Source organism: Oreochromis niloticus, linkage group LG12 (assembly GCF_001858045.2).
Source record: "Oreochromis niloticus isolate F11D_XX linkage group LG12, O_niloticus_UMD_NMBU, whole genome shotgun sequence".
NCBI classification, from domain to species: Eukaryota; Metazoa; Chordata; class Actinopteri; order Cichliformes; family Cichlidae; genus Oreochromis; species Oreochromis niloticus.
In genome coordinates, this window is record NC_031977.2 from 14,874,258 (window position 1) to 14,893,274 (window position 19,017).

The window sequence follows — 19,017 nt, forward strand, 5'->3', positions numbered from 1 at the left end:
TAATGCACGTTTGCTGGTGTGCATGTATTTTTGCATCAAATTTATCATAAAATGAAACGCATACAATTCCAGTGAATATTATCTGTGTAGGGAAAGTCAGATTTAGCAGCTTTGCAGATCAAAGACATGCCAGTTAGAAATGTGCTTTTTTTTAGGGGGGCTTGAGAAGTTTAAAGCTCAGGCCGAGTGAAGCATCTTTTTGTCTCAGTGTGGTTTGACACAGAAAGGAAACAATTAAATCTGACCTTTTTATAGCACACACCTCCTGAATTGCAGAAGTTTGGGAAATGCTTTTAGGTCAAGTTTAAAAGATCTGTTTTATGAAGTGTAAAAAAGTATAAAGTTTGTGTGCTGTGTGTTTTATTTTGTGCGTTTGTGTTGTTATGTGTGAGTTCCCCTGGTGGTTGGTTGGCGTCTTGCTAAATGTCTTAGACTGCTGAGCAATGTCACCTAAAATCAATATCATGAATAGCTTTCATACTTTACCTATTTTAATAAGTACACATATTTTAATTCACTTGTCAAGAAAATGAATTTTAAAAAATCTACAAATGTTTACATATTTTAACTGCACATTAAATATGAAAATCACGAATCTGGACCCAAGTAAATTTGTTTAACTTTCAATAGTAAGAGCACTTTAAAACACCCCTGCTCCCATCTCTACCTTACCCCATGTCAGTGGTACCAAACTTTGGGACCAGTGGTTTTGTTCTGGCAGTGGTACTGCCACCATTTACTGGAAAGGTGGGACCAAAGCAGCATTTAAATAATTTTCTTATCCCTTGTTGCTTTAGGAAATCTGAAATCAAATGGCGTAAAAATTGCTCCCACTTCTGCTTTTGCATTTTTAAACAAAGATGCTTATAAAATGTTCACAATTTTAGCCTATGGATTGATGTTAGCAAATATTACGTAACGGCCTGCCGGTTATCCACCGGCTACGGATGTGGTTTTGTGAAATGAGCCTTTTCTCCACCATGCTCTTGGAATATTTTGTGACATGGTTGTTCAAAACAACAAACGAATTAGTCGTATTTTCCTTGGAAATGTTGCAGTATTTGCACATAGCAATCATTTCTGTATCATGTTTACTGAAACTCACACAACTAACACAGCTTTTTTCTGCTTTCCCACGTTGGCAGACATGACTGCTTCTGCTTCTCAAGCATTAGGCTGATTTAACTTGTTCTTGTTTTCCCTAATAGTTGAGTTAGATCGCTTATATCTGCCAGCTGCTGAGACGTCGAGCACATGCTAGCTGACAGCAGGTATTTATCAGTAAGAGAAACTTTGCTTCCTTGTTGTTATTCTTATCGGGTCAATTAGAAAGTCGTAATCAATTTATTAGCCATATATCTGTGTGCGTGTGCGTGTGTGTGTGTGTGTGCGTGTGCGTGCACAGCATGTCATTTCATATCCTCTAAGCAGAGCCCAGGTAGCAATGTGTGAGGGTGCTGTTCTTACTGGAAGGAGATCACTGGCAAATGTGCCCAGAGCCATCTGTACCAGACCTCAGACTGCAACATCTGTGATTCTCGCACGCACGCGCACACACGCACACACACACTGCCCCACACTATCCCTAGAGGAGTATACACTTCTGTGTTGTCACACTGCTGTTATGTAGCTGTCATAAACTGAGCATATGGTGCTAACCCTTCCCCCCAAACCTTAAGGCCCAGCGTCAGATGTGACAAGCTATGTAGAATTAGTCTCAATTCTTCTTCGTAATAAAGGGTAGTTATTCACATTATGTTGAGGTCACTCTCATAGCAACTGTCAAATTAGGGCGCATTTTGATTTGATTGCCCGTAGTACGTGCAGGGAGAGGCAATGATGAGTGATTTTCAGCCTGCACTTCAATAAAGGCTGATTCGTAATGGCTATGTTGAGTTTATTCGATGGCTGAGGTCATCTAAAACTTGCTCTCCCACACATACACACAGTGTGATGATTGTATATTAGAGCATGCAGCTGATAACAGATGTGTACAGTCATTTCTATCTTATTTAAAACGCAGTCACTTACACATCATACAGTAAATACGGCTCGAGTAACTCAGTTGTGTATCATTGACTGATGTGAGACATGAATTAGGTAATGCGCATGTGTTCTTTGCTTTTAGTACAAAGTTTGTATTTCAGTGCTTGTTTTATGAGCCAGTCATGATAAGAATGGGACCTAAACTATACACAAGCCTCCTCTAATGCATTCAGTTTCCCTTTGACTGTTTATTTTTTGAGCCTTTAGAATTGGAGCCCCGTTGAAAAGTTACGCTAGAATAACGGTGTTATACACGATTTTCATAACACTGGGAAACACTTTTTCTTATTGTCAGGTTGTTGGCATGAGACACCTGGATTGCCCCCTGAAGTATCAAAAGCCTTCTTTCTGTTCCACTTGTAAATATTATATATATTTCAGTCAGCATTAATAGTATTTGTTTGTGCGCCTGTGAGGTGGCTGAGGGCACGCAGTAGATTGTCAAACACAAATCACTTTGCTGTTGTGGTGATTACATATTTGAGGGTTAACTTCTGTGTTGATTTAAAGAGAAGCTAACTCTTGTCTATAAACAATACCCAGTTAGATGTTTCCACTATTATAAGATATTTATTAATATTGAATCTAGCTTAGCGATAGCTGTAGGAGTTGTTGCCACTGGTCTACTTTAAAGCTTTAATTTCACCGTACTAGAGCTTACTTTCCCTGTTTTACTTTTAGTTTCCTGGCTGATTTAAGTGGTTGTGAGAATTTAATAACTCTTCCTTATCCCTCTATTGCATACTCACCAGCAATGTTTCATTATCAGTCCTTTAGAATCAGGGGGAAAAAAGTCTCTACTGAGGATGTTTAAATCTTTTTTTTTTCCCCTACCGATCTCTTTCCCAGTCATTTTATATTGAGTATCTATTAAGTCCCAATATGATATACTTCCCTATATAAAAAAGGCGTCACACTGAAAAGTTAAACTCATAGACGATATAAAAGATGGATGTGATGTCACCAACTGGTTTCTGAATTCCTGTTCTGAAGCCTGCAGATTAGCGTTTCCGCTGTCGCCATCTTGGTTCCTAAAAAAAACGGATGTGACAAGGAGGGACGGGTGCATGCTGATTGGCTAATGACTTGTGATCAACAAGCTGTTACACAATAATCGTGCAGTTTCATACTACAGATAATCCTCCATTTGGAAACATAGTGCGATCAAGATTTACAATATATAATTTTACAAAACATATTTTATTCTGCATGAGTCAAAATGAACAACAGAGCCCATAAACTCAGCAGGAAAGCCTTCGCAGTTTTTCCATGAACTACTTTTGGACCAGAAGTCTTTGTAATCGCAGTTATTGCCATCTGTAAGATAGCAATAAGCGTAAGAAATGCACGTGTAAGATATTTCCACACTGGATCAATTTCTCTGACCCAGAAGCTACACCCATGTTTTCTAATGTCAGTAATGGTTAAAAGGAAGTTACATTGCATCAAAATTTCTAAAATTGGTCCAGTTTTGGTATGATATGTTTAGTGACTATGTGGTCATTACAGCTTCCATCGCAGCTCGGGTTGCTTCGTGTGTTTTTGATTAAAAGTGGAGCGTTCAGCAGAATGGTGGTATAATGGACATCATGGTTGGCTCATGGCAAAAAATTCTGGTTAAATATTACAGCACAAAATCTCTGCCTTAACTCGAGTAGGTGATAATTGAAAGAACTGAGAGATAATGTGAAGTACTGTCAAAAACCTTTGAGTCACCCCTCATTTCTTAATGTTTTGCTTCCAGGGATCCAGATTTTCTTATAACTATGAAAAGTAACCTTGAGCAGTATTTCTCCAGGCTTTCTGAAGGTCTTTTACAGTTTTTTTTCTGAAATATTTAGATATTGGCTTTTCTTGCTTGTCTATAATGGACAACTTAGCAAAGAACAAATTTTAGGCTCTTTGTTACAAGCAGTCTGTTGCAAAATTAAGTAATTTGTTCCCAGTCATCCTAGTTAGAAAGCATCTAACTGGGAACAGCTTAATTATATAATATCACAATGTTTCAAAATACACTGTCAATGCAGTAAAAGCATAGCTGGATAGAAGAGCACGCAGTGAAACACTATCAGTCATGGATTGGTCTCCCCAGAGTCTGGACCTCAACATTATTGAAGTAGCGTGGGATCGTCTTGACAAAGAATGGAGCAAATTTGATTGAGATTGCTAGATCTCCACAAAGTTCAGCTTCCGAGTTACTTTGCTAACTGCATGTTGATCACGGAGGGCTATGTTTCAGTTGTTTCCACACTCATCTAAAAGCAATCTGAATCAAAGTAATGTATACAGAGAATACGACCTGTTATTTCATTTTAAATTGATCGTGCTCGATTGAAGAATCAAAAAGAGCAAAAATAGAAATACATTTATTAATAGATTCATTTAATAAATATCCACCGTGCTTCTTACTGATTTTTCCCGCCATCTGCGCGTTTGATAAGAATCCAATCCTGACTCAGTGTTTACCTCTTTACACCCCCACCCCAATCCCTCCTTTTCCTCCCTCTCCCCTCGCTCCTCGCACCCCCTTCTTCAACCCCAACCCACTCTAAAAGTGAAACTGCTGATTGCTTTAAAAGACCATACAGACATGTTGGCAGCCATTATCTATGGTTAGAGAGGACTAAGTAGAGCCAGGCTTTTTATCCCTACGACTCTGCTCCCTCGTACCCTCCCCCCCTGCTGGTTTGTGTATGTCAGAGCTGCGTAATTTGGCCCAACGTATGGCCCAGCGTGCCACAGTTAATGAGGGGCTGTTTGAGAGTTAAATGCACATGAATAATCATTGGGGAGCTGGAGAAAGATTTGAATATCAACACATGCAGAGTGGGTTGGGGGACTGAGTGATCAGAGAAAGACAGCATATAGACACATGTAACAGGCCAGATATCAGTATTAAAGGCCTAGTAAGGGTGTTTTGTGCAACCACCCCGACATATACATGTTTCTTCATGCTTGTAAAATTTCTCTAATAAATATATGAATACATGCATCAATGTTTATATATGTTTGAAAAAGCTACAATTTAAAGTAATAATTAACTTTCAAGTTCAGTAAACAAAACCAAATGGCCAGTCCTGTTTATGCTTAACAAGGGAAGGTATTTATGTGCTTTTCCTCTGAGGATGAGCACATGGGTTTAAAATGGACTTTGAGGGAAAAATCTGTTCATCAGTGATCATCAGCCCTCGGATATTAGAATCTCTAGCAGTAGCAGTTAGCCATGCTGAAAAGTTGGCACAATGGATTTGGCTCTACATCGCCTGTTGTTGACAGGTTTGTGGGCTAGTTAGGTGTTTGCACGGCTTTACGGATTTATTTTCTATGCGAATTACCTATCATGGTTCTTATACTGGAAACCAGCAAGAATATACAGTATGCAGTGACTGCAGAAATTAATGGCATCTGTTTCAGTTCTTTTTATGTCAAAGCTGGTATTATATATGGTGTATAGCTATTTGTAGCAATACATGTTAAAATCAGCTTTAGGTTTAGTTGTATTCCAATTGCAACAAGCTGCATTAAATAGAACTAAAGAATCTAAAGAATCAGGGGCTGTGTGTTGAATCCAGATATTATCCCAGTGCTGATTTAACACACTAATTAGACCATAGTGCAAGGGTGTTTAAACACGCATGGAACCCTGTGCTCCAACAAAGACCCACTCTGCCCAGCACCAGCTATCAGGGAGAAGGAGTGTAATGGTAGAAGTCAAAACAGGGCCATTCATTTGCTCTTGTTGAGCTAAGTGCATTCTTGGCTCACAGTCGGGGGGCATCACACCAGACTGTGCGGCTAAAGCCAGAGAGCCCATTTGCAGAGGCAAATGTCACCATGTCACACCGCCCTGCATCTCTGCATCTTTCTCTCTCTGGCTGGTACCCTGCCGTGCCCTTCAGCTGTAACTCTTTCACTGTATGTTTACATCTGTTTCTGATTTCTCCAGTTCCAGCCCCGTGTCTCACTCTGAGCCCCTTCATCATGTCCATCTTTCTGTCTTTCAAATCAGATACTACTTACACAGAAGCTTTCTTTTTCCACATTGTATCCGCTCGAACAGAGCTCCAAACGTTTACAGCTTAGCTTGTTTTGTCTATGTCTTTCCATTTTTCTTCCCATGCCAAAGAATTTTTTATTTTTTTTTGCCAGTCATCATTCAGCCTGAGCTGAACTCTTGAAGTGGGTAGCTTGTTCATAATGTTGCACTCTCTGTCACCCTCAGTGTATTCATCCATTTTGTCTCCGTTGTTTACCCCCCGCCTCCCCCAACGGTGTCACCTATATTGGGCATTCCTGGTGTGTTCAGAAGGCAGAAACTGAAGCTTAACTGAAGACAAAGATGGAGCGTGATCTCCTTTATCATTTCCATTCCCCCATTCCTTCTCTCCTCCCTCACACACTCTTGTGCCATAGAGACTGTTTCATCTTTTTGGTGTCAGTCTGCACTGCAACCAGAGCGTGCCACATGGTTTGTACGTTGCCACTCTCTCAGAACCAAACAGTGGTGCATGTGCTCTCAGCCCAGCAAAATGTATAAGGTAGTAACCGCATGTGTGGAGCTGCCAAGATAATGAATAGGCGACGCAGCTCATGCATGCTAATGTTATGTTGTAAGCAGTTTTGTTGACAAGTGCTAATACTTCTTTCATACTATCATCAAAAGCAGCTAATACAACAGCCATTACTCCACAGCACCCCATGCAAGACATGATGGATTGTGACCTTAATATAGGTTAGCTGAGTTTTGAAAGTTAAACAACCTGCAATAAATCACAGAATTATTACAATGCGCTTTAATTGGTTAAGGACTGTTTATTTCCTAAAGAGGTAGGAAAAATTGGGTTTCTGCACTTTTTAATTTGCAAAGTGCATTTTCATTACAAATGGCAGTTTAATATTACCCTCCTTTGTCATGCAAAATACGCAACACACTGGCAATCTATTAATTGGACAAAAAATGCGGTGCCAGCGTAAATCCTCCTCCTCTCTCACTCTGTCTCTTTGTCTCTCTCCACTCTCTCTCTCTCTCCACACCTCTTCGGTGGTAAGAGGTGGTAACATCGATCAGAAATGAGAGACTAGGGAGACCAAGTTTAAACGGCCTCTCCACACTCCATGCCAGTCCTTATCTGCTGATGAAAATACAACAGCTAAACAGAGTAAAAATACACACAAAATAAAGCTGACAGACCATTGTCTGCTCTATGTCAGCAGCTTATTAAGAGATAGTAAATACGAGGGACACGCTGGTAATTATGCCTGCCCCCTGTTGGTTTTGGATTTCAGTTCTTCCTTTTAGAAGCACGTATGATTCATAAAGTCAAGGATGAAGCTGCTGCAGCTTCTTCTTTTTTTGCATTCAAAAACAAAGCATAAAACACTCATTCAGTGTAGTGTAGGGTGTTTATTATGATATTATATACAACCTATAATACTTCATTGCTAAATCATTATATACAATTAATAATTTTTTTAGCTTAATTTGTTAATGTTCTTTTTTAGTCTCTTACATGAATGTGAGCAAGATTGTGTTCAGTGATGCGAAATTTAAATGAAGAAGGCAAACGTCACCATCTAAAACATGACTGGTTATATTTCACTGTCATTCTGAATTAAAGGGTAAATGCATCTTTATATACAGTTACGAGAAATCTTCCCATGTAAACATAAGATTTCGCTTTTCTGATGGCTTTTTTTCAGAACAAACACATACACACACATAGTCTCATAATCTCATACATACACGGGTAACCCCATCTAAAAGGCAGATATATAGTACCTATTTCTACAGTGATGGCAGGTTTTCTAGGCAGAAAAATTGAAGCCAATGCTGTAAGGTCAAAAAAAATCTGATGCCTCAAATGGCGCTTAAGGCTGTGTCCAAAAGCAATGCATTCCCAGTAGACTTTCTATAGCTAATTTCCACAATCATTACTTCTGTATTGGGATTTTAATTACTTACCTCAGTTACAGGAAGGTGACAAGCAGGTTGGTAGCTGTCTGCTAAGCATTACCTTAGCTAATTTGAGTCATTTTACTAGACTGCTTGTGATGGAGGTGCACTTTGAAGCATATGTGAGACAAATAATACGGCCATGTTCTCTCCAGTTTTTATTGATAAAATTCTAATATTTTAAGTATTACTTATCAGTAATTAACAGGCATCTGTATCTTTTCAGGCAATAATACAGATCATGGATGCTAACCTAGCTTGCTAGTATTAGCTGATAACCTAACTCTCTACCCTGTCAGCCACATATGACCCTCAATGATAAAACAACAGTCACCTCAATTTGTACTGTAAAGGCCCTACAATAATAGAGAGAAAATCCTAGCAATCAGATGACCCCCTGTGAGCAAGCGCTTGGCAATAGTGGAAAGGAAAAACTCCCTTTTAACAGGAAGAAACATCTGGCAGAACCAGGCTTAGGCAAGGGCAGCCATATGGCCCTACCAGTTGGATGAGGGGAGGGAGACAGAACAAAAGACACACAAACTTGTGTGTAAATAATATCCGAGGTACAGTAAAAGTAGATATTGTAGAAAACAAATAAATATAAATAATGAAGATGACACAGTAATGATTGTTAAGTTAAAGGAATAGGTTTCTTTTTAGTCTAGTTTAATCTTCAGTACATTCTTTGTATGCATGTGTTACATGCATATCATTTTAATATCTTTGGCCTCATCAATCGCAATATAAACAATCAATGGTGGGTTTTAAATCAGATTTTTTTCTCTTTATTGGAATGAAAATCACACATGGGAAAACAAAGTGAATCTTAAAAACTGAGACTAGAGTGCAGTACGACTCCCTGATGGCAGCATTACGACATGTTGCCAGCTGGCTATGACAGGGTGCCACCCAGACATGTCACAGTGCTGTCCTGTGTCTCTAACCCCAGCCAACACACACACGCAACACTTAACACAAGACACACACACACACTCGCACTATATCCCCTCGAGGCCATCACTCACCCGTCATTCTTTGATGCCTTGTAGACCAATCAGGCACTGTCTCATGAGACGCAGTGTCACACATTTAAGGATGCATGACAAAGTGCTCCTTGATTTCCCAGTGGCCACAGTCTGCAGCCTGCTCACGGTTCTAAACACGCACGAACATGCGCGCACAACCGCAGTGTGCTCGCACACCGCAACATGCTTTCATATGTGATAGAGGATATATGTCAAAGGGCGTTATGTCAGCAGTAGGTGGCATGCTTAGAGTTTGGACTTGAAGGCAGTGTCTTGAATCCATTCAAAGCTGTTAAAGATGGAGGGAGACAAGCAGATACGTCAATACGTGAAGCCCGATGACAGGATGCTTGTCATTTAAATACTGATTTAAATCAAGTTACCTAAGAAAGTAATTTCTTACGCAAACTTCTGGGCCAGTTGGAAACTGAAGTGCTTTTCTCTTGTGCTGTACATCCTAGCTTTAATGTAGCAAACAAAGATAGTCGATCAGAGAGAAAATAATGCAGCTTTATGCCTGTATAAGGCCATATGCTCTCATCCAGCTGTTTTGGATTGGACCCCAATTCATCTGGCAGCAGGGGAACAGCCACAGGCCACCAGCACAACCATGTAACGTAGAGAAGCCTTCTTTTATGTTGGCATTTGAAATAAGGAAAAACTCTGTCGTTGACCTGTGTTCTCTCTCCTTCTCCTCTGTGTTTTTCTCTGTCTTCCTCTTACTTTATTTCTCCTGTGTATATTGCATCGAGCCAGGCTAAATGATGGGGCCTGTGAGGTATCGCTGAATGGTTTCCCTATTAGAATATAGACAGAGAAAGAAATTAGTAATAGCAGTAGTCTGTTTGAGCTGTGTGGGTCTCAAAGTTCTCTCCGCATGACCCATAAAAAACAGTGATTTTGTTCAGGGAAAAAAGCATTTTGGACCCATTACTCAAGCCATTGTGGTTGTGCACTCATATGAAACAAGACATAGAGGGTGGGGGTAAAGGCAAGGAAAGGTATAGCACCAAAGCTCAATTGCAAACATAGCTTTTATGCTGGATGAAAGCCGAACTTCAATTGGTGAGAGCTTTCAGGGCCCTGCGTATGGGTTGCATTGAAGGAAGGCATACAGTAATGTTACAAAGCCATTTGTGCCACACTTTTGCACAATTACAGCCTTTTCTCTAAAAATGTGTTGTTTATAATAGGTGACCGTGCCAACAATTGCATCGGAGTAGCTTTGAAGCTGGGAGCACCGTAGAGAGTCAAGGCACAATGTGACACACGCGACAGCGAAGAAGAGCTTAATCTTTATAAACCCAAAAGCGAATCAACATTTAACCTGCACTGTGTCGTGTTCATGGAAGTACTAAATACTGCATGTTAATGGCTTTTGTTTTTCAATCTTGAAATGTGTGTGTGCATGTGTGTTTGAGAGGGCTATCACATGGTCTGGCCATTTTAAAACGAGCGTAAAGTGCAGATAAGCAAAGCCCTCTATTAATCACAACCAATTACCGTGTTCTTACCCTAACGGGGGCCACAATAGTCTGACGTTTTGATGTCATCTGCTGTCAATTTAGCCCTCTTTTTGGGGCAGTTCTATAAAATAAGAATTGTTTGTAAGGACATAAATCACTTTATCAAACTGTATGTTTTGGGATTGGTTTGCAAAACCAGGTGTATTTTGGTATCCTTTTTAATCGAAAATACACACATCCACAATTTTCCTTTTTGAAGAGTTTGATGGATTGGCTTTTCTGCCGAATTCCATGGATGACATCCTGGAGTAGAAATCCAGGTGTGCGGATCCTTTTATATAGGTCCCCCCCTTCTTTTTCTTTCTCTGGAATCTGGTGGTGACTCTGTGGGTAATATCCCATGAAAATGGTGTGTATAAGAAAGAAGGAGAGAGGGAGAGAGATCAGGGTTGCATGATTGTTTTTAAACACAGTGGTTCAAATGGGGCTTTGCTGATATTTGGGATATTGCATGAACTGAATATTTGTCTCCTTAACTTTATGTTGGTTTTTTCAGAAGGTTTTGATAGTTATTTCTGTATGGATTGTACAGTAGCTATTGTAATCCCTTTATTTATTGTATTTAATAGACTACTCTTACTCACTTAGAAGCTAAAATAAAATATTCTGCCACTCTTAACATGATGGCTTCTGCTACCAATTGGCCAGGGAGGTGAAAAATTCAAGTGGCATCGACTGGCCTAAAGCCACAGGACCATTTGCCCACCCCGTCTTTGTAGGTCTCCAACTGGCTGTTATATACCGTAAATCTCGGACTACAGAGCGCACCTGATTAAAAGCCGCATGCTCTAATTGTAGAAAGAAAATCAATTTTGTACTTGTACAAACTTTTTAGCCGTATGCGTTTCACTTGTAATATGAGATATTTACACAGAAATATTACACGTGAGGATTTTTAACGTTTAATTTAATCCGTAAGGTAACATAAACATGGTAACATAAACGTTATGGTAACATACAAAAATACATACTGCAAATGCTTTTTTTCCTCGAACAGCGCCTGTAACACGGCTACCTTTCAGTATACGTACGTATCGGTAACACACAAATTACGTTGCTTATGGTTTTTTTACGGAACAGTGCACAAACAACATTACAACGTCTCTTAACAACCGGTAAAAATATATACCGTATATATACTACTTATCAATTTTATTGGTCTACTGTTACCAGGCAAAATGTTTTTGGCCGCATGAAAAGAAATATGCATTAGCTGCACGTCAGTATAAGCCGCTGTGTTCACAGTGTGGGGAAAAAAGTAGCGGCTTATGACCCGAAAACTACGGTATGTCTAATGATGACCTTAATGAAGGCACATACTGACAGCAATAAAATTGTTTTAAATACTAAAAGTGCTTTTGGAATTTTGACCTTTTTTAAGTTGAAATGGTTGGCAGCATCTTCCTCCAAATACAGGATTCATCACCTCCTGGCTATCCATCTTTCAGTCACCTCATCTTTCCCTCTCTGCTTTGATTTCTTTTTACCATCTCATCCTCTCTTTAATGGGTTTCCATCCACAGGTGGGGGTCAGACATATGCTCAGGTGCACTGCAGACAAAGCCGAAGGGAGAGTGAGCGGAGATGCTATGACTACATCTATTTATCTGCTGTCTGTGGGCATTCAGCAAACTCTGTGCTTTTTTTTTCTTACATGCAAGGCATGACCACTGAAAGTGAAAGTACCTGCAGCCGTGTTCCGCCTGACCTCAGGTGTGATGGCCTGTCAGGAAGCGGCATGGAACACCTGGATAGGAGCCCCAGGCAGCCAAAACTACTATCTCTCCCATGTTTTACTGCTGTCTGAATCAGCTATTTGTTGTTTTGTCTTTTCACTCTGGATTAGAGCCAGCAGAGAACACACGAATGGTTTGAACTCCATTTCTGAGTTCGTCTCTTTGTGCGGCACCTCCTGCATTCTGAGGCTGACTTACAACTCACTTGTGTCCTCCAGTACATTATCAGTAGATATATTTGAAAGCGCGCACATACATATACATCATAAATATGTAGGAATCTCTGCTGACTTAACTTCTGTTTCTGACACAGTTGCCCACAAATATACCTTTTCACACACTTTACACCTAGAGAAGATCACTATCCTGAGGATTTATAGATAGTAATAGACATTTCTTGCATTGCCCTGGATGAGATGTCAGAATTGATGGCATGCAGACTTTTATTACCTGGTATGGTGTATGTAATTAGTTTAAATATATGGGGTTGGACACGCATGGTAAAGGCTACATTTCTCACCCCGGCTGGATTTATTGGCCACACTCCGCTCTCTAAGGTCTCCTCTAATGCACTCATTTGCATGGGGGCATATGTAGCTGATGGGTGGGTTACTGTTACATCAACTGCTAAGCACAATGACTTGGGCCAGCTCATGAATAGCTTGGTTCAGTGGCTGGCAGCGGCCTGGCTCACCAACTGCCTATTAGCTATGATATGAAAGCTGCCTGGCAAGTGTGAGATTGATACTTGACACTTCGAACAAAGCTCATTGTCATTGTAATTACTATATGTTGAGTCTTAATTTCATGGTCGTCCATATTGCCAGCATGATAGGGCTGTCTGTTACTTACATCTTCAGTAACAGCTGTCTATTCAGCTAGTGTATCCATCCGCCTTTCATATGTTCAACAGTCTCAGAAACAACGACTTCATAATGACTATAATCACTTCAGATGTAATTATAATGCATTGCCATTTGTTCAATTAAACAGTATTTTTTTGAAGAAACATACCACTTTTTTTCCTCCTCCAGATGTCCAATCAAGTGTAAATCACAGATAAACTAATACCAGGGGACTATATGTGTTATGACCCATTCACTGAATAGTCTTTAAAAGGAATCACTTTATACCAGTTACTCTGTCATTTGCTGGAGGGTCCATCCCATCTGTCTGTTAAGGACAAGCTGATAATGAAGTGCACTTGATGAAGTAAGTTGATAACGAGAGTGAGGCGGCCAGCGGTAATGACAGTGTAGAAGTTGAGACAGTGGCAGTAGCCTGCAGTGTTGGATGTTACTGTTCAGACTTTACTGACCTTCACAGATTCCAGTTTCCCATCCGACGCCCATAATCAGATTGAATTACTAAGGAGGTGTGCGTGCTTGTGCGTTTTGTGTGAGTGCGTGTGCTTGCAAATATGGCAGGATGATCTCATTCACCAAGGTCTCCCCCTTCCTACTTTAGGGGGGAACAAAAATAATCTTGCAAAGAGGGCTGTCCACTTTCACATGCATTCACGCACGCATCCCCGCCTCCGACTCCGAGGCCAGGCAATTGGCTTGGAGCAGCCGAACCATGTTACTCTGCACACATGGAAACACATAAAGCCTCACACTCCCATTTACTTGAACCTGGCTACTTGCCTGTGCGTTGGGACGAATGCTGTAAAGCCTCCACTGGGATGTGGGATGAATAGCAAAGCTATTTGTCTACTATCTACTCATCCTCTCTCTCTCTCCCTTTCTCTCTCTTTCCATCTGCCTGTCTTTTTTCTTTCTCTTTTAAGCACGTGCAGTTTGTTCTTCCCCTCGTAATCTTTTATTTTTTCCCCCTACCATCGTCATACCCAACTACTACATGCTCACCAACCGCCTGTTCCACCCTTCTTCCACCCCCTCCAGGCTAGGACACAGCATAGAGGGGTCTGCTGAAGACAGGGCCCATTGACAGGCTAGAGTGGCAGTAACTTATTGTCTATTGATGGAGTGTGACAAATCATGTGGGAACGCAGGGGTGCATGGCAGTGAGAGCCGGGGTGTTGAGTACGTGAGCGTGCCTGCATGTGTACTTCATTTCAGATGTGTGTGTGTGTGTACCCGCATGTGCTTAGGCGTTTTTGTGTCTATGGCTCTGTGTGTGTTTGTGCGTAACGTCTTAGTGTGGGGCAGGCGGGCATAGCCGGGACCCTTCACAGCTCATTTAGCCCAAATGGGGCCACCTGGGTGGTGAGGGAGCTCAGCAGGGCGGCCCTGGCTTCTGGAGCCCCGCTGACAGCCCCCAAATATAGGGGCTTCGTCGGCCTATTAATCAACACAGCCACTCTGACAAATCACCACAACTGTGACCTAATGAGAGGGGAGACTGGAATGAGGAAAAGTAAAGAGGTTGAGACATGATGGAGGAGGTGGAGCGGGCACCACCAGGAATACATGCACAAAGGTAGAGAGGCTCTGAGCATGGAGGCTAAAATGTGACAGAGAAAGTGGAGAGTTAATGAAAAGGAAATGAAAGAAGGAGTAGGTTGATATTACGACTCTATGCACAGGCCATGGGGTAAGTTATGAGGTAATAAGGGTAGAATTCTAACACAGTTGTCATCCGTGGCTGATCTTCAGCTTCAGCTCTCCAGCCATACCCACAAGAAACCAGCTGATTCGTTATGAAAGCCCAAATCATGCACTTCAAAATGTAGCAGAGTGGATTAGCAAGCACCCCCTCAGCTCCACCAATTCTCTGTCGCTGGAAAACAAATTAGGCCACGAATGCTTCCTAGACACTTTTTTTTCTTTGCAGATGCTTCAGAGCAAATTAGAGGTGAGAAGAAGACGTTTGATTTTGAAAGCAAACAACATTGATGTATGTCTTCTTCTCCGGTTCCCACCCTGAGGTGAGCTAGCATCTAATCTCTCCACTACCAATCTCAGGTCCAAATCACATTAGCCGGGATCAGAGGTGAAACTGGAGCTTTTCAACAGCAGCCTGTTCTCACTAATGAACCCCCATGGCCATCCACTGCATATTACAGCCACACTGAGTGAGGGGGAGAAAGTTTTGCAATAATCATTATGTAATTGCACAATGCCTCGGTTTCCATTGCCCTGACATTTCGAAAGCTCGATAGCAATATCTTTATGCTTTTCTGTAGGGAATATGTTTGAAATGGCTGAAGTGTATATGATTGATGGTTTTCTGAGGCTAAACAATCTACTTATTGTAATTATATAGTGCAGTGTCTGTCTGTAGTTTATACTATACAATATTACTTTATTTGCAATGAATTTTTGTGCTGTGGTCCCAGAATGACTCGGCTGACATTGGTTGCATTGCTTCAAGTGACCCAGCAGTTAAATCACTCAATGGAGGAAATAGAAAGAGAGAAACACCACTCACCTACTGGCAACACCAACATCACTGCACACACACACACACACACACACACACACACACACACACACACACACACGCAGATACACCATACTTCTTCTTCCTTTCTCTCACATTGTAGAAAATCCATGTCAAGCCTACATTAAGGACTAAGCTTAACTTTTTCCCCTTTTTTCTGTTAATTAATATGCTGCCTGACACTGAACACTTAAGTGAATATTCAAAAGCAGCACCCTCTTATTGACTTGTATCTGTCTGTTGTGCTGTCCAGCTATGGGATCTATGTGATATACTAAGCCTCAACCTGTCTGATCCATTGACTGGCCCAGGATGGAAGGGCTGTAGAAAGAATGCACAACTGCATGCTCCTCCCATCCATTACCTAGGTTTGTTGTGTTACTGCTTCTAAGTCTGTAGAACAGATAGAGCCATCTTGTTAGGTATGGACATACCATTTGCTCTCAGTTCACACTCATTTAAGGTGTTATAAAAAGGACACCTTAAAAGGAACTTTTGCAATTGATAAGGTCCATTTGTTGTATATTGTGTGTGTTTAATTCTAAAGAAATAACAAGATTAGATGCCACATAAGTGTGTAGCTTAATTATAGTTGTTTAAATTTAATTGTATAGAGACCAATGTATGCCGTTTATAACAGCATTTCTAGTCTGTGCTAGCTTGCATGGGCTGTCTCTAGGTGGATATAAACACATTAAATGCCACACTGAAAAACTGGAGATTTGCTTTCTGCTTTCAAATCAGTAATAGCTGGAGCTTGTACTTGTTTTCATACCGGTGGATGCTGTTTCAGATGTTTCCTTTGTTTGCTTTTTTAAATTACTGCTTTATTTGTTATACTTAGTTGAAAGATAAATATGCTTATGAATCAAAATCCACTGATTATAAGGATTACATCTGTTTTCTGATCGAGAGTGCTGCTGGACAATCACTGTATCACCACCCTCAGCAGCTGCAGCTATGTAATGTACAGTGCTCATTGAATGCAAATGTATGAATGTATGGGGAAATGTATACTCTCGCACTAACTTCTTAATTTTATTTACTGCCTGTCTTGTATTTTTACTTGTCTCTTTTTTGACTCTATACTAATATTGCCCTAAATAACATTATCTAATGTTAGCTAATGTTATCTTTGATCAAAACATTAATAACAAAAAGAAGTATAACTGCAAGTAGCGATTTGGGGTCCAAGCAGTTTATTCACCATAATAATTCGCTGGGATCATGTTTGCACTGAAAGGAAACACATAGTTTTTGGTTACTGCTTCATATGTAAGTGGTTAAGTGGTTAATAATATATTGGTCAACCTTAGAAAGTGCTGCTGAGTCCATACACTGTTGCCAGAAAAACAGGAGTTGCACTATGATTTCTCTTGCTAACCAGGTCTTTAAAAAGATAAAATTGATAAAAATCCAACGTGGCAGTTGCGTGAATTATATAGTCAGTGGGCTGACATGAAAAGCTTGCATTGGAAAAGCCCATGTTACCAGATATGAGAATTATTTGTTTAAGACAAACAAATCATCAGCCAAGACACATTTTATACTCTTTAGCTGTCAAAAACGAGACATTTTGTTCCAAATGAAGTCCTAGTACCAACTTGGCTTGTGAACCCATTGACAAATATAAGTAAAATGTACAGTAAACAAATTAAAATTGTGCATGTTGCTGAAAATTACTACAAATTGGCTTGAAAGGTTTTGACCCACTGCCCTAATAGCCTTAATCTAACAAAGAGTCTCACTCAAGCCATTTTCTTGTCAGAATATTGCAGAAATGGGTCAATCTTTTTTTTTTCTTTTTCAAAAGTAGCATACAACAAATGATTCTCAGGGTCAGTTGTGTTTACAATCACTTTTATTTTGGGAAAGTTATCTTTTATCAATTGGGCTCATTTGGACCTTGCATAGACTTTGTTATAAGGGGCTGGCAAGGTTCAAGGTCTGACCTGACTGATTCAAACATTTGTGTTTTCATACACGGGGCAACACGGCTTAAGTTGTGGGGAACATTGCTGGAAACAGCACGTTTATCTGCATTTTCTGACAAAAGAGAAACGGCAGCTGATGCTGATAACATATAGTGTTACTGAAGGCCACCTCCATAAAGTAACATACATATCAGTGCCTTTCCACCTCCCTTTATGCCACTTACTATGGCACTGATGTGCTTAGTGCTTTCTGGCACATTAGATCTTTAAATAAATGAAAACATTAGACTGTGTAATACATGTCTATAACATAAACTTCTAAATATGATATAGGAAAAGGTTTTTAAAAAAATACTAATCAGCATGTCATGCTTGTGTTCTACCTTTTTTGTTGGATGTGTGCCTTCAACCAGATCATGAGCGATGATGTTACCCTGCTCTTTTCATAGAATTTGACAATGTTTGTATTTTGTTTGTAAGAAAAGCAACACTGCCAGAGGGCTGTGTGCATGTATGCTCTCCTGAGCTGACAATAGACCTTTACAGCATCAAATCCCTACAAGGTGAGGAACAACTTAAAAACGTCTTTTCATCGCTTCCCTTATCTCTTTCACACTGCTGTTGGCAGCAAGAAAGAGAAAGAAAAAACCGAGAGAGGGAGCATTATAATTTTATTATAAGGATAGACGGGGTAAAATAGAGCACATGCGATAAGGATCTGGAGATTAGGATGGAACCGAACAATAAATTATGCAAAGTGTTTGAAAAACATACAGCTGTAATTAAGTGGCATTTGATTTTAAATGAGGTGACAGCGAGGATTTATTTATCTCTTTAACCCCCTAAAACTGCCATTAGCATGGTGGAAAATGAACTGTTTGAAATGGTAAGAGAACAAGGCCCTGATCTGATAGACAATGGCAGAGCACCCCCAGCCAAAGACTAATACGTACACACACACACACACACACACACACACACACACACACATATTTACACACACACACACCATAGGAAAGTGATATCAGTGTTTGCCTGGACTAATCGGTTCATTGCAGGCCCAGCGAAGCCACAGGAGTCCATATCTAATAATGTCATTATGAATGCAGCCTGGATACCTGTATTTACAGTAGGGCCTTTAGTGAGAATTTATGCACCAACTGGCGTCTGTAAGTAACACTAATTTCTCCACACTTAAAAGCAAAGGTATCGTATTTGCTGACACAAGGACGTAGAATGATTTATTTTGTGCATTTTCAATTGTTTCTCAGAATAACCTGTTCCCTGGTAAAAATTCACTCAATCTTACACTTAGACTGTTTATACAGTCACAAAAAGGAAAGTACACTTTTACTACTTAAAATTAAGATTAAAATTAAGAGTGTAAGT

General features: G+C 40.3%; 1 protein-coding gene across 7 annotated transcripts in view; it reads left to right on the plus strand.

Annotated features, from left to right (window-relative positions):
* kiaa0825 (KIAA0825 ortholog) overlaps positions 1–19,017 on the plus strand; it is a 118,402-nt gene that overhangs the window by 87,419 nt on the left and 11,966 nt on the right. The window contains exon 23 of one of the 7 annotated variants that reach the window (XR_003213198.1): positions 15,086–15,179. The exons of the other annotated variants lie outside the window; for them this stretch is intronic. The gene's annotated coding sequence lies outside the window, so the exon portion shown is untranslated. The remainder of the gene's footprint in view (positions 1–15,085; positions 15,180–19,017) is intronic. 7 annotated transcript variants of the gene reach the window in all.